This window comes from Sinohyriopsis cumingii, chromosome 11, assembly GCF_028554795.1.
Source record: "Sinohyriopsis cumingii isolate HCF-2022 chromosome 11, ASM2855479v2, whole genome shotgun sequence".
Lineage (NCBI taxonomy): Eukaryota > Metazoa > Mollusca > Bivalvia > Unionida > Unionidae > Sinohyriopsis > Sinohyriopsis cumingii.
This window is the reverse complement of record NC_142971.1, coordinates 46,289,513-46,302,944: the sequence shown is the minus strand read 5'-3', so window position 1 is coordinate 46,302,944 and position 13,432 is coordinate 46,289,513. Positions and strand designations below refer to the sequence as shown.

Below are 13,432 nucleotides of genomic sequence, written 5' to 3'. Positions count from 1 at the left end.
GGCCATTGTGGCAGCCATATTAAAAGCTGGATCTTGTACCATTTTCATTATAACCAAGCAGATATCATAAGAAGTCTCTCAGTGAAAATCCCATGCTGTTATGACCATTCATTCCGGAGAAATAGTCAAAAGATTTTAAAGATGGCCACTGCTGCAGGCAATTGTCCAAACTGTTTAGGAAGAGTCGAGTTTAAACTTGTGCTAATAGATTAAAGATAGACAACAGTCAACATACCATCCCATAAGTTCCTCTGGTCTATAACCAGTAGAGTTGAAAATATGGTCAAAGCCTGAATGTCACGCCCACAATCAAATTGTTGCTGTAAAACATGACCCTGACTTCAAAGTCAAAAGGCTTAACTAAGCAGGTCACAGAATGAATTTATAAGCTTTATAATGCTTTATTACAAGTATGAAAAAAAATCCTTTAAGAGGTTTAGGAAATAACAAATGAAAATTCTCTAAACAAAACCTTAACAAAAATTTTCTATGACTGTGACTGCAACCCCAAGATCAAAGTGGTGAGAGTGTATGTTGCAGGGAGTTTTCTTGGCATCATAATGGTTTAACCTAGTATGAAAACAATCCATCAAAGAAAGTATTTAGAAAATATAAGTAAATAGATAAAATGTAGCCAAAGTCATAGAGGGAAGTAAGTATGCCATAGAAGTGTCAATAATAACTCGTACCAAATATGATGAGAATCAATGAAAATGTTTAAGATATACTTTCAAATTAAACAAAACTTTAACTAAAAACACAGCAAACTGTTGTCAATGACATTGTAACCAGCAGAAAAGTGACTGTTTCCTGCTAATGCTGGCTCTATAATGATCACAATTTAATTAAATGCATTATCAAAAAGGAGTGCAGTATTGTAGTCTTCCATTCAGGATAATTAAGCTGAGCATTTAACCATTATCTACAAATGTTTTATTACAAAATCTTTTCTTTCTCTAAAATTTTGTTCTTTTCCAACCAATAATAATTGATTTAATGCTAACTGATACATTTCTGAAAGTTTCTCCTTTGCAAAATAGATTAAATTTATTGTATTAATACAGATTAAAAATGTGGCATGCTAAGAACTTTGCATACAGGTTTACGTACAGAAAAACCCTCTTGAACAACCTCTGCTATGAGCCTACACCTGTCATTTATAACCATAATCATCATACATGGATCAATTTTATTATATAAATGACAACCAGCAACTATAATTTTCTGGCAAAAAATGCACTTTGACACTGCAATGAATGACCGTTTTGCAAAAACAAATGACTACTGCTGGCATTTATTTAATCCACTGTAACCATAAAGTCTACTGTCTCCCATGATGACTGCTTTACGGAGAGTTTATAGATAAAGCACAGATTGCTCTAAATCAAACAATGCAATGCAATGCATAACCACACACTATCAACTGTGCATACTGGCAGCATAAATACTCTACATGTAACTTGGTGGACAAGACGACAAACCGGAAATTATTTCCAACAGCAGCTAAACTGCTCATGGTTCGATTGTCATTTCTGTTTAAACAATGCCAGAACAAGCTACCATAAAGAGAATGAAAGCATCTTTGACCCAGTGTTGGCCATTTCACAACATGTGTTCCACTAAGCTGGAGGCTGTCATTAATATTTGATTTAATTTATATTTGATTTAATTTAATTGTTTGTAAGTTTTAAAATCTTTTTATTTTTAATTTATTACATGTCAAAGCAATGAAATTTTGTTTACTAAAAATTTGATATTTTCAAGAAAATTAAGTTTGACCTGACTCTTTTCATAGATGCCTAATAATGGAAACAATGTTTCTATTTTTGACTTAGTTCCCGACCTTGATTCAGAAATCACTGAGACAAGTAAACAACTTTCTATTTGTATTTTATTCTCAGAGTAAAATGATTGGTTTTTATCAAGGTCATACTGGGAGTATGTGATTTTAGATGTAAACAGCTGTGCAACGCTGAGTTTTCCGAAGTTGTGAAATAGTTAGATTTAATAGTGATGTTTAGAGAGACATTTCTCAGCTTGAGCTTTTACCTTGGACACTGGGAAGTGTTTCGTTGCAACCAGTTTGGAGTTACATTTTAACATTTATTCAAATTATTTGGATTCTAAAAGATTAATTTTTTTTCCTGGAAATATTTGAGTGCTCATACAGAATTCTTGGACAAAGACATTTCTTTAAATTTTATTTGGAATTCAAACACCAGAATATTACCATCTGTGGAATATTAAAAAAAAACTGTAGACACCACAGCACCATACTGACTACAGTATACGTCATCACCTTCTGTTTTGGATTTTTCGTTGGGACTCAAACTTGAATTCGTTAGAACATTTCTTTACTAGAACTTCTAAACTTCAATTAGTGGATTATTCTTGGATTATTTCAGTATTTGATTTCTTAAAACAGTAAGTTCTTAATTTTTTATTTGTACAGTGTTTTTCCAAGGAAATAAATTATCTGTTAAATTTTTTAAAAGCTTGTTGTTTTCACTCTTTCTTTTGTTACTGTTTAACATAAAAGGCTAATCACCAATCAAATAAAATTTGTGCATTTGTACACCTACATTTGAGATTATTTCTTGTCAGAAATGGCTGAATGATGTTCCAACTGATGCTCAATATGGCAGTGGAAGGTGACAAAAGTCAAAATCAGAAAGTGGTGGACCTATGCTGCTGTAACACGTGGTCCACTCCAACAAAGGCAAATCTCCAAACCCATTCAATTTATGTGTACTGCAACAACTACATCCAATATTATTTCTCAGTTAATGCAGATGGCCAATCAATGTTTCGATTGGGTTAAAAATGTGTGTTGTCCTAAATGAATCCGCATCTACACAGTCACAAAAATGGTATAAACCACAAAAACGTAGTTTGGGGTCAGGCAGCAAAGCTTAATTATTTACCTGTGGGTATTGCATATATAACCTTTCTGTCATGTGAGCTGGAAAATATCCCAATCCCAATGACGAGTATTCATCCACCCACATAGGATTCCTTCCATTAAAGATTCCAGATGTATGCCCTATGACCAAACACATGTCCACTAGTCATCATCTTCTTAAAGGATGAAGACCATAATAAAAGCACCAGTACAGGATGGGTAAAGGTTATCTGGCAATAGCAAATGGTTAAGTATCACATCATTAAAATTAGTCTTACCCTCACCCCACCAACACACCCTCTATTGTAATATCAGCAGTATGGATACCCACTGCTATTGCATAGCTGAATTTGCCAGTTTGGTGAGAGGCTGGTGATCACAAAAACTGAAGGGAAGAACATATTCATCCTTGTTGTAGGAGTGTTGACTGAAGTAAAATGGTATTCACTTGGGCCACTTTTGCTCTGTGACCTAAAGGACTCAGTTATGTATACATGTACTTTGTTCCCTCCCTAATTGTCTCAGAAGAGACTGATCCTTTACCAACTCCTTTAGGAGGGACAAATGGGACTTTGAGAGACAAAAAAACTGAATAAGTCCTGCTCTTAGCCAGAAAAGTCTCTGTGATGGACCTCTTTCCAACTCCATTTGGAGGGACCCTATGGGACTTAATAATCTCTTAAGAGATTGATGCAGACCTGCTCTGAGCCCTGAGGGTCTCAGCAATGAATCATTGACCAACTCTCTTGGGAGATTAGGGCCAAGGAGTGTCTCCAATGAGACTAAACCAATCCTTTACTGAGGCCCAAGTCTCAGCACTGGAAGAACCTGAAAATTCTGAAAAGGAAGCTTTTTTCTCTCCCAAAATGTACATACATCTGAGGGGCCCCCGAGTGGCCAAGTGGTCTAAAGCGCTTTTCGTAACAGATCACTGCCATCTCACCTCTGTCTGCGGCGGTTCGAGTCTAGGATTCAGCCAATGTGGGTATGTGAGAAAGCTTGCCAGTAGCTTCTCGAGGGTCGGTGGTTCTTTCCTGGGTTTTCCCGGGTTCTTCCTCCAACATTAATACTGGCCGCCATGTATAGCCAATCGTGTGCTGAAAAATGGCGTTAAACCCCACAACAACACAACAACATACATTTGTGTTCAATGGGCACCCAGACAGTATCTGAACAGAGGCAACAAAATGACAGTCATTTGTCCTTACACAACTGGAACATGCCAGACAGGTGGTGGTGGTGAATCCCAAATGGGGGGGGGGCGCTTTCTTATACCCACACTTACCAACACTTTGCCTATTAGATATTGCTGAACAGAAAAACCACAAAAACAAAACAAAATCAAATCCTATATGACAAAAAAGGTATGTGAATTTGCATGGAAATTAGACAATGCAAATTCAACAAAAACATATGGGTACTCATGTATAACCCAAATAATTTAGGAAAAAGTAAAAGAATAAAGAAAGAAGGTTTGCTTATCTGCAGGAAAATGTCTAAACTTGAAAATGTTTTAAGTTTTCATGTTGACTACCAGTATATATTAATACTGTAGATGACAAAGACAAGATCACATGCCAAACCTAAACCCCCAGGACCTTATGTACTGAAACCCCACGTGAATATGACCACCCCGTCAGGCGGAGTAAGCAATAACAAGATTTTTAATATTGCTGTACTTCTGGTATGGCATATATGGGGTCATTCACTTTTTGATGTTTTACCTCTTAAATTTGGGATAGGGTTTGCTTATATGCCAATGGACTTATACATGAGTATATACAGTAATGTATAAACTGAGGCCATTCTGATCACAACACAAAGACTTTCTCATTCACATCCTTTACCTCAAAAAATAAATATCAGCAACACCAACATTAAATTCACACAATCAGTATGAAACCTAGATGTTACTCTGGACAGTACTCTCACATTGCACCAACATGTCATGAACATATGCAAGGCTGCATATCTTGAGCTGAGACGCATCAGCTCCATTCGCAAATATCTTTCAGTTAATTCCACTAAAACACTTGTGTGTTCATTAGTACTTTCAAGACTGGACTATTGTAACTCAATTATGTCTGGTTCATCTCATTATCTACTCCAGAAACTTCAAAAAGTTCAAAACACAGCGGCTCGGATCATACTTAGAGTACCACGATCAAAGTACACAAACCCACTGCTCTGTACACTACACTGGCTATCCATTCAATCCAGAATCAAACACAAAAGTTGTTCTCTGTGCTATGTTTCACTGTCGGACTCTAGTCCAACATACCTATCCGACGTCACCCATGTGTACACACCAGCAAGATACTTATGCTCCTCTTATGACAATCGTATACTCATTATTCCCACTATGAAAACAAAGTCATATTGACAGCGTTCTTTTGCATACCAGGGCCCAGCAACGTGGAATGAATTGCCCACTGAACATAGTCACAAAGACACAGTGATCCAATTCAAGAGTGCTCTCAAAACTCACTAATTTTGTCTGCAAGAACAAACTTAAAGACCTAATAATGTTACCTACCTTAAATATTCTCAGCATGTTTGTTTATGTTTTCTAATTTCATGGTGTTTGTTTTTGTAATCATATCATTATATATTTTTTATCTTATGGGTGTTGTCTAATGTAAAGCGCTTAGAGCTTCTAAAGATTAGATGCTAAACAAAGTCCTCGTTGGTATTATTATTATTATAATGTTGGAGATTAGCATCTCAACAAAATAAAGGCAAGGGAGGCCACAAACCAGACTGGTAGGAATAGGAAGACTAATATCTACCCAACGATTGGAATTTTTTTAATTATCAACTGAATTTAAATAAAAAAGAAGGCACAACAAAAGGTTACCTAAAGTCCCTAGCCTACAGATTATGAGAAAGTTTCAATAATTACACACAACCAAAAACGCTTGGATTGAGGGTAACGAGACACAAAAAATACTAAACATGTGCTAACATACATGATATGAAATCAATTTTTGTGAAGCATTTATTTTTCAACCTTAAAGTCATGGTCACATCTAGAAATATAAGAACTGGGTCTTAGGATAGGTTTCTGGAATATTCCCACAAAGTCACCAAAAGGGGGATGAATTCTCACCATATGAATGAAGCTAATTTCTGATCAGAAAGGTTAGCAATACAATGATATTATGCAACAGGTACCCATATTGCTGATATCAAACAGAGACTATGAAGACTACAGATACTGGATTAAAGCAGAATGTAGCTCCAGTTACTAAGCATCAACACAAATTGTTAGGGTTGCTTTTTGGGAGTTGCCTCTTCAGAGATGTTATTCCATACACAAAGACCTAAGACCATCACATCAGACTTTTGTAATTTTGATGTACCAATATCAGACTGGTCTGTTGTTGTTGTAGGGTTAAGCACCATTTTTCAGCACAAGACAGGCTATGCATGGCAGCCAATATAAATGGTGGAGAAAGAACCTGGGAAAACCCCGAAAAGAACCACCATTGACCAACGATGAGCTACTGACAGGCTTTCTCACATACCCACGTTGGCCCAACCCTTGATTCAAACCCACGCAGAGGTGAGACAGCAGTGATTCGTAGCGGTAATCACTTTAGACCACTTGGCCACTTGGAGCTCCTAGGATTATTATCTGTATGGAGATAATGTCCCAGAACATGTACAAGCTGTAGAGGAGATATAAAACTCAAATGAGAAGAGGTCTTATCAGAACTTTAATAACAAAATGTATAATGTTCAAGGACAGTTTGGATCAAGTGATTGGGGAGGGAGGGGTGTGGAGCCAAGCACAACAGGTGAATGTCAACCAATGCCAGAGAGGTCAGAGGAGAAATTATCCTACAAGGCAGTACCTACTGTACATGGTCGGGGCCCCAAGTGGCCGAGTGGTCTAAAGCGTTCACCGTTACGGATCACTGCCATCTCACCTCTGTCTGCGTGAGTTTGAGTCTCTGGCTCAGCTAACGTGGGTACGTGAGAAAGCCTCCAGTAGCTTCTTGTGGGTCGGTGGTTCTTCCCAGGATTTTCCATGGTTCCTCCTCCACCAATTATACTGGCCACCGTGTATAGCCTATCTTGTGCTGAAAAATGGCGTTAAACCCTACAACAACAACCTACTGTACATGTACCTCCATATCAGGCATTCCATACCCAAAAGTAGACCAGGTGTGTATAGTATCTCACTGGATCAAACTGTCTGGTGTCCAGATAAATGAGAAAAATTGACAGATGATCCCTGAGCATTATAAACAGCTTCAGGCTATAAGACTGAAGTTTTGGAAGAGCCAAAACAACATTTTTTTCCAAAGCCTATTACAATTTTCACGATTTAGGTGTGTGCGATTTGAATTTTTAACATAGCTTTAACAATCTTTCAGTCATATCTCTATGATGTCTGCATTGTGGCAGTTTATAGTGATGTATAGCACTGAGGCATCATCCCACAGACATTCAGCATCATGACCTACCCAGTCACATTATCCTGACACCAGGCCGACCAGTCCTAACACTAACTTCTTAATACTGAGTGCCCAACGAGGCAGCTGTTAGTACCATTTTATAAGTCTTTGGTATGACTCATCCTGGGTTTGGAACCATGACCTCCTGCATTCGAGGCAGATGCCATAACCACTAAGCCACATGAGCAGTCACCATTTAAATGTGTACCCATTCCAGGAACAGAAGTTCAGGAACTATTAAAAAAGGAGCCACTGAACCCACTGTTTCAAAATGGACATGATTTACATCAGGCATCATGAACCTTTTAGAATAGCTGTGCTAGGTTAGCTTCAATCTAAATAAAATCAGATCTCCACTGACCTATGTGAAGATCTGAGAAAAGTTCATGCTCTGATGATCTATATTATTATCATCATTAGATTTAGTCTTATCTTCATGTTTGGTAGTATTGCTGAAGAGCAACAATGTGTGCTGAATGATTTGATTCACTTTAAAATTTCTGAAAGCTGCATTTTCAATGACCAATTCAAAGGTCACCAGAACATGACCCCTAAACAGTTGCTGTCACACAGGAAAGTGTAGGTCTGATTTTAATCAGACTGAGGTCAGCTCAACTGTAGAGTGTTGCATGTCAAGTCATATTCATCTCTTTAATTATCATTCTGAGTACATACAATACAAAACCTATCAACTTTTCACCATCGGTGTGTGAATTTGTTGATAGTGAAGTTCATGAACCATTAAACAATTCACCAATAAAGCAGAAGAGTTCATATCCAACTTATTTTTAGTTTAAGAGAAAACTGGAAGTTAGACCTGTTATAAATATGAAATCTCTTAACAGATTTGTTGAATAGCACCATTTCAAACTGGAAATTTTACAGCAGGCATCGGCAACCTTTTAGAACGGCTGTACTCAGAGAGCTCAATTGTAGAGATATGCATGGCAAGTCATATTCATCATATTAATTATCATTTGGCCATTTGTATTAATGGGACCTGAAATATTAGGGACAAAAACCTAGCTTGAGTCATATGTATGGGTAACTAAAAGGCTGTGATGACACTGTCTGAGGCCAGCAAAGCTTAAGTTGACTGGTGGTTATCTTACTTGGAAAAACTTAAGGGGAAGGTTATATGATCACCAAGGATTTTCTCATTATCTACGTACTGATATAACCAGACCAGTTTGGGTGAACTTTATGAACGTCTTGAAAATGGTGGCAGATGGACAGAAACCAACAAAAAATTTCCCCATAAATTATTTGGAATTGTTAGCTGTTGAACTTGTTTTGAAGGGTTTGTGCAATGAGATAATCTACAAGAAAATTTGTTTCAAGAATGAAAACAATGCAATTTTGTATGCATTAACAAAACTGGTAGTTCAGAAAGTAACCATTCATTTGTTAAGCAACAAAATAATTGAGTGTTATTTTGTGAGGAATACATGTCAGCTGTTCATATACCAAGGGAAACGAACAGTCAAGCTGACAAATTATTCCACTTTTTTTCAAGAATCAGCAGAATGGAAATTGATTTCTGATATGCTGAACAGATTAAGTGCACATTGCTGATTTCCAGAAATTGCCATAGATGTGTATTTCATCAAGGGAAAATCATCACATTGATAAGTATGTTTCTTGGCAACCAGACCCTTATACTTTTACAGCTGATGTCTTATCTTTAAATTGGGAACAGTTTGATTCCAATGATGTTTGTAATCCTTTCAGGTTGATTACTGAATCCTACAGAAAATCATAGTCAAACTGGAAACAGATTCAAACGATTATTCCACTCTGGACAACTCAAATTTGGTTTCTTCTTTTACTACAAATGTTGCAAACATTACACCAGTACTTTTGCCTCAAACATTTCATGTACTGACCCATCCATGCAATGGACAGAAACACACACTCTGTGGGAATATTAGATTCATAGGGTGTCATTTGTCAGGTCAGCACTCAGTAACAGCCTTTGTAAAAATGTCATGAACAATTCTTGAATTGTACAGGAATTGTTTCTAAAACACTGGTTCATGAACCATTACTAATTCTGCACATAAAACTGTAATGAGTAGTTCGTGAACATTAAATGGATGAATATTGAAGAACTTAAGTTCAAGAATTGGTTGTAGAATATGAGTTCTTCAACAGTTCATGTACATTTCATTTCTTGAACAACATTACAGAATTATTCATTAATTCAATATATAGGTTCAATTCCTTTTTATGTACTAATGGTACATAGCTGATGTTGCTACAAAGCCCAAGTATGGTCATCAACGAACATTTTCTTTCAACACATTAACCCCTGGTGACGAGTTTACATGCAGGAGGTAGTAGCCTACTGCCGAGCTCTTAGCATCAAGGTCATGTAAGATACACTAAAGTGGATGGTATTATAGAAAGGTAGACAGATGTAGCTCTACAATGATACCAAATAATCTGAAATTTCTAGTTGCACTACAAAATACAGAGGAAAAAACCTCATATTTTGGACCCAATTTTTTTCAATCCAAAATTCACCCATGGTCAGAATCCAATTTTGTGTCTGGATTTTAGACTTTTTGATCTCAGATCTAAGGTAGACCAGTATAAACTGCAAACAGATGAACCTTTGCAAAAAGTAGGATAAGATGGGCATTTGGAATAAAGAGTGGTATAGATACGAAAATAATGGGTCCGTTAGGCAAAAAAAACAAAAACCTTTACCATTCTGCTCATGCACGAGCCAAATAGTGATGTTTCTAAAACAACTAGGCAGTATGTTATTGGAAGATCACCTGGAAGTTGGTGTTTTAGCATGTATTCAGAAATAGCTTTCAAAATGTGTTTCCTTCTCGAATTTCAGATGAAAACGACAAAAACCTCCATGGGTTAATGTGTTAATAGAGGACATGGCATGGTCAACACTGGGTTTTATAGCAGTATGAACAAAGGATAGGTCCAATGTGACTTTTTCTTTCTTTTCAAGTAGTAAATGAAATGTGTGTCTGAACTGAAATGCTAGATTGAACCCTTCTGGCTTTGTCTGGTATTCAAAGAATGCCGATCATTCATCAAATTTCAAATAATGCTGGCATGAAGGATCCATTTCCCATCATTAAATTGCTGTTTTAATTAAACTTAATCACCATCTTAAATATCTTATCACCTTTGGCAACTTGGCTATCATTGGTGCCAACACAGAATTGTGAACTGGCATTCTTTATAACTGTATATAGAAATAAATGTAACTGACTTAAAGATTTTATAAATACTGGCATCCCTTACATGCAGGTGTCCATATACATGGGCATTTCTTACATGCAGGTGTCCATATAAATGGGTTTCAATTTCTTGGAGCAGACAAACAAAAGAAGACATTTATCTTCAGATCTTTGCAACTGCAACTGGCACATAGGGAAATAAAAAAACAGCAATCAAATTTTCAGGGGGCAGGCCCATTGAAGGCCCAACGTTTTTTGTGGGAAGGGGTCTCACAATTAAACATTTTGCAGGACAGAGGGATGCAGAATTTCTTACTACAGCACTGTTTAAAAGGTTAATTTAAAAAAAAAAATTATAAAAATAACATGTGCAAGCTTCTTGTTTTATGATACTTTTGTGTTTTCTAAAAGTGACTCCTCGTGCATAAAAAAGTTTTGTTATAAATGTACAATGTAACGACTGCTAATACGTGACCATCTGTCACAAGATACTGGATTTTACTCCAGAAACTATGGTCTTTTAAGACAAGTTGTTTAACTGTACATAATCTGCCCTAAAGAGCATTTGCATTATGCAATAACCTGTCTTAACCAAATTTGTAAAAACCTTATAAACCAACTATTTGTATAAATGAACTTGGAGTAAAGACCTCTCTGAAGGCACCTGGGTTATCTTTAACAACTGGTTGGAGATAAACATGCCTACCGCTTTCCTTTTATTCTGGCTAATGTTCACATTTTTATTAACATTTGTTGCAATTAACATAAATGCCATAAATATGGGTGAGTGTAATGCACACAAGATGACAGTGTAAAACACCCAAGATGTTAGTAAGTGTAATTCACCAGCTGTATAATACTGAACATATGTAAAGACTGAAAGTTCCACTGTTCACTTCTCAGCAAGAAACAGGAACTGGGTTAGCAACAGGGCAGTTTTAAGCAGATAATCATCTGATTTAAAAATGGGCCCTGGCACCATCTTCTGGCTTTTTACCTAGTTTAAAGGCTCTGTAGGAGTGAGGGCACCTGCAAACCAACACAACTATAAATAACTCATGTGGAATACCTGCTTATTTCACATGCATGTCTAGATCTTTCTTATCTAGATAAAACTATTGACATGTTAATTTTGATATTATGATAAAATGGCATTCATAAAGGCATCTTTCTTATGAAAAATAGAAAAGGAATAATATCATAATATATCAAATCATATAAGTTAGGGTATAGTTGATGCAAGTTAGGGCACTGTTATATAGGAAGGTGGTTGTATTAAACATTGTGTGGTTTATTTATACAGAAGATTAAAAAATTATCTATAGTGGCTGCATTTAATTTTTTCATTTGATAAGGAGACCTTTTTTCCACAATTAATCATACACCAAGAAAATATGTGTTCAGTGACTTGACATTTACATCTCTGAAGTTTCACATGTTATAAAGATTTATATTTAAAACCAGACAAATCAGACTATATCTAATTTATCAAGGCACCCTATCAGACTTGTCAAAAACCAAAAAAACCTAATGTTTCGTTACCATCAGCAAGAGACCAAAGTGGGTGTTATATGACCTATATAACATAACACCTGCAGAAAAAATTATAACAAGATATGATTACTTTAATGGCATCTTTAAGGTTTTAGTTTTAAAACAGATTATCTATTAATGTTTATATGCCCATTTTGATCAATACACCATGTATTTTGAAATACAACTTCAAATAAGCATAGCAGAAATTATATATTGCAATTCATTCTAACTAATAAGAGTACCTACAAGTGTGGAATAGATTGCTGTAATAACAAATAAGTAAAAATATTCAATCATCTGCCATCGGAACAAGCACTCTAATCATTTATTGTTTTTAAGAACTTCACCACAATTGACATTTAACCTTTTGACCCCAAATCAATAATTCCTTCTTATTCACATCTTATGTCACCAACAAACTCTGATAAAAAATACATGATCAAGAACTGAAATTTGTATTCAGAAACTATTTTTACTCTTTCACAGAAAGAGACCTTGACCTTTCATCTTTTGACCCCAACATCAACTGGCTTCTTCCTTAACCCAAATGCAATCCATCCACAAAGTATGGTCCAGGTCTATGATGCAAAACTACGTTATTTTGCAGAAACCCTATTTCTTCTTTCAGTTAGTGACTATGACCTTGGCTCTCCTGACTTGCCCATAGCAGGCTTTGGGATGCTGACTGAATGCTCTCTCCTGCATTTCATAACTGTCTGATAATTGATGGCAGACAATGAATGGTGGACAAGGGACCATACCAGCAGCTCACCTAGCCATATGGGCATTTGAACTAATCAGTAAGTGTCACAAAAAATGGTAATATACAAAAAGATTCATTTGAAACATACTGTAACTTTACATAACAGATTTACTTTATTTAAAAATCTTGAATTGTTTGGACACAATGATGGATGTACAGTATATAAACTTCATTTGTGAAGTGTGTGACTGTGTGCAACTGACGGATAAGATAGTGCAAAAATTTAAAATTAAACTGAGGTTCAAACAGTTCAGTTCATGGTACAAACATTTTGTAACAACATAACTGCATTTCAGCAATTGAAATGTATGGTTTTAATCAACCTGGCACTTAAGTCATTAGTGTTCAATCAAATGGCGTGTATGACATATCCATAATACTGATAAGTTGACATAAATGAGGGGAAGCCATGCATGCATGATTAAAATGAATGACATGTATATGACATGTATTTCAATGAGGAAATAAGGTTGTTATATGTATATTCCATAAATCAAACATGAACTGGTCAATAAAAAGCAGAAATAAAAGAAAATCTGTACAGGAATTTCATTATTAC

At 36.0% G+C, this 13,432-nt stretch overlaps 1 protein-coding gene across 3 annotated transcripts in view; it reads right to left on the bottom strand.

Moving 5' to 3' along the window:
* Positions 1–13,432, bottom strand: part of LOC149788062 (cyclin-dependent kinase 17-like) — a 225,285-nt gene that overhangs the window by 188,396 nt on the left and 23,457 nt on the right. The window lies entirely within an intron of this gene.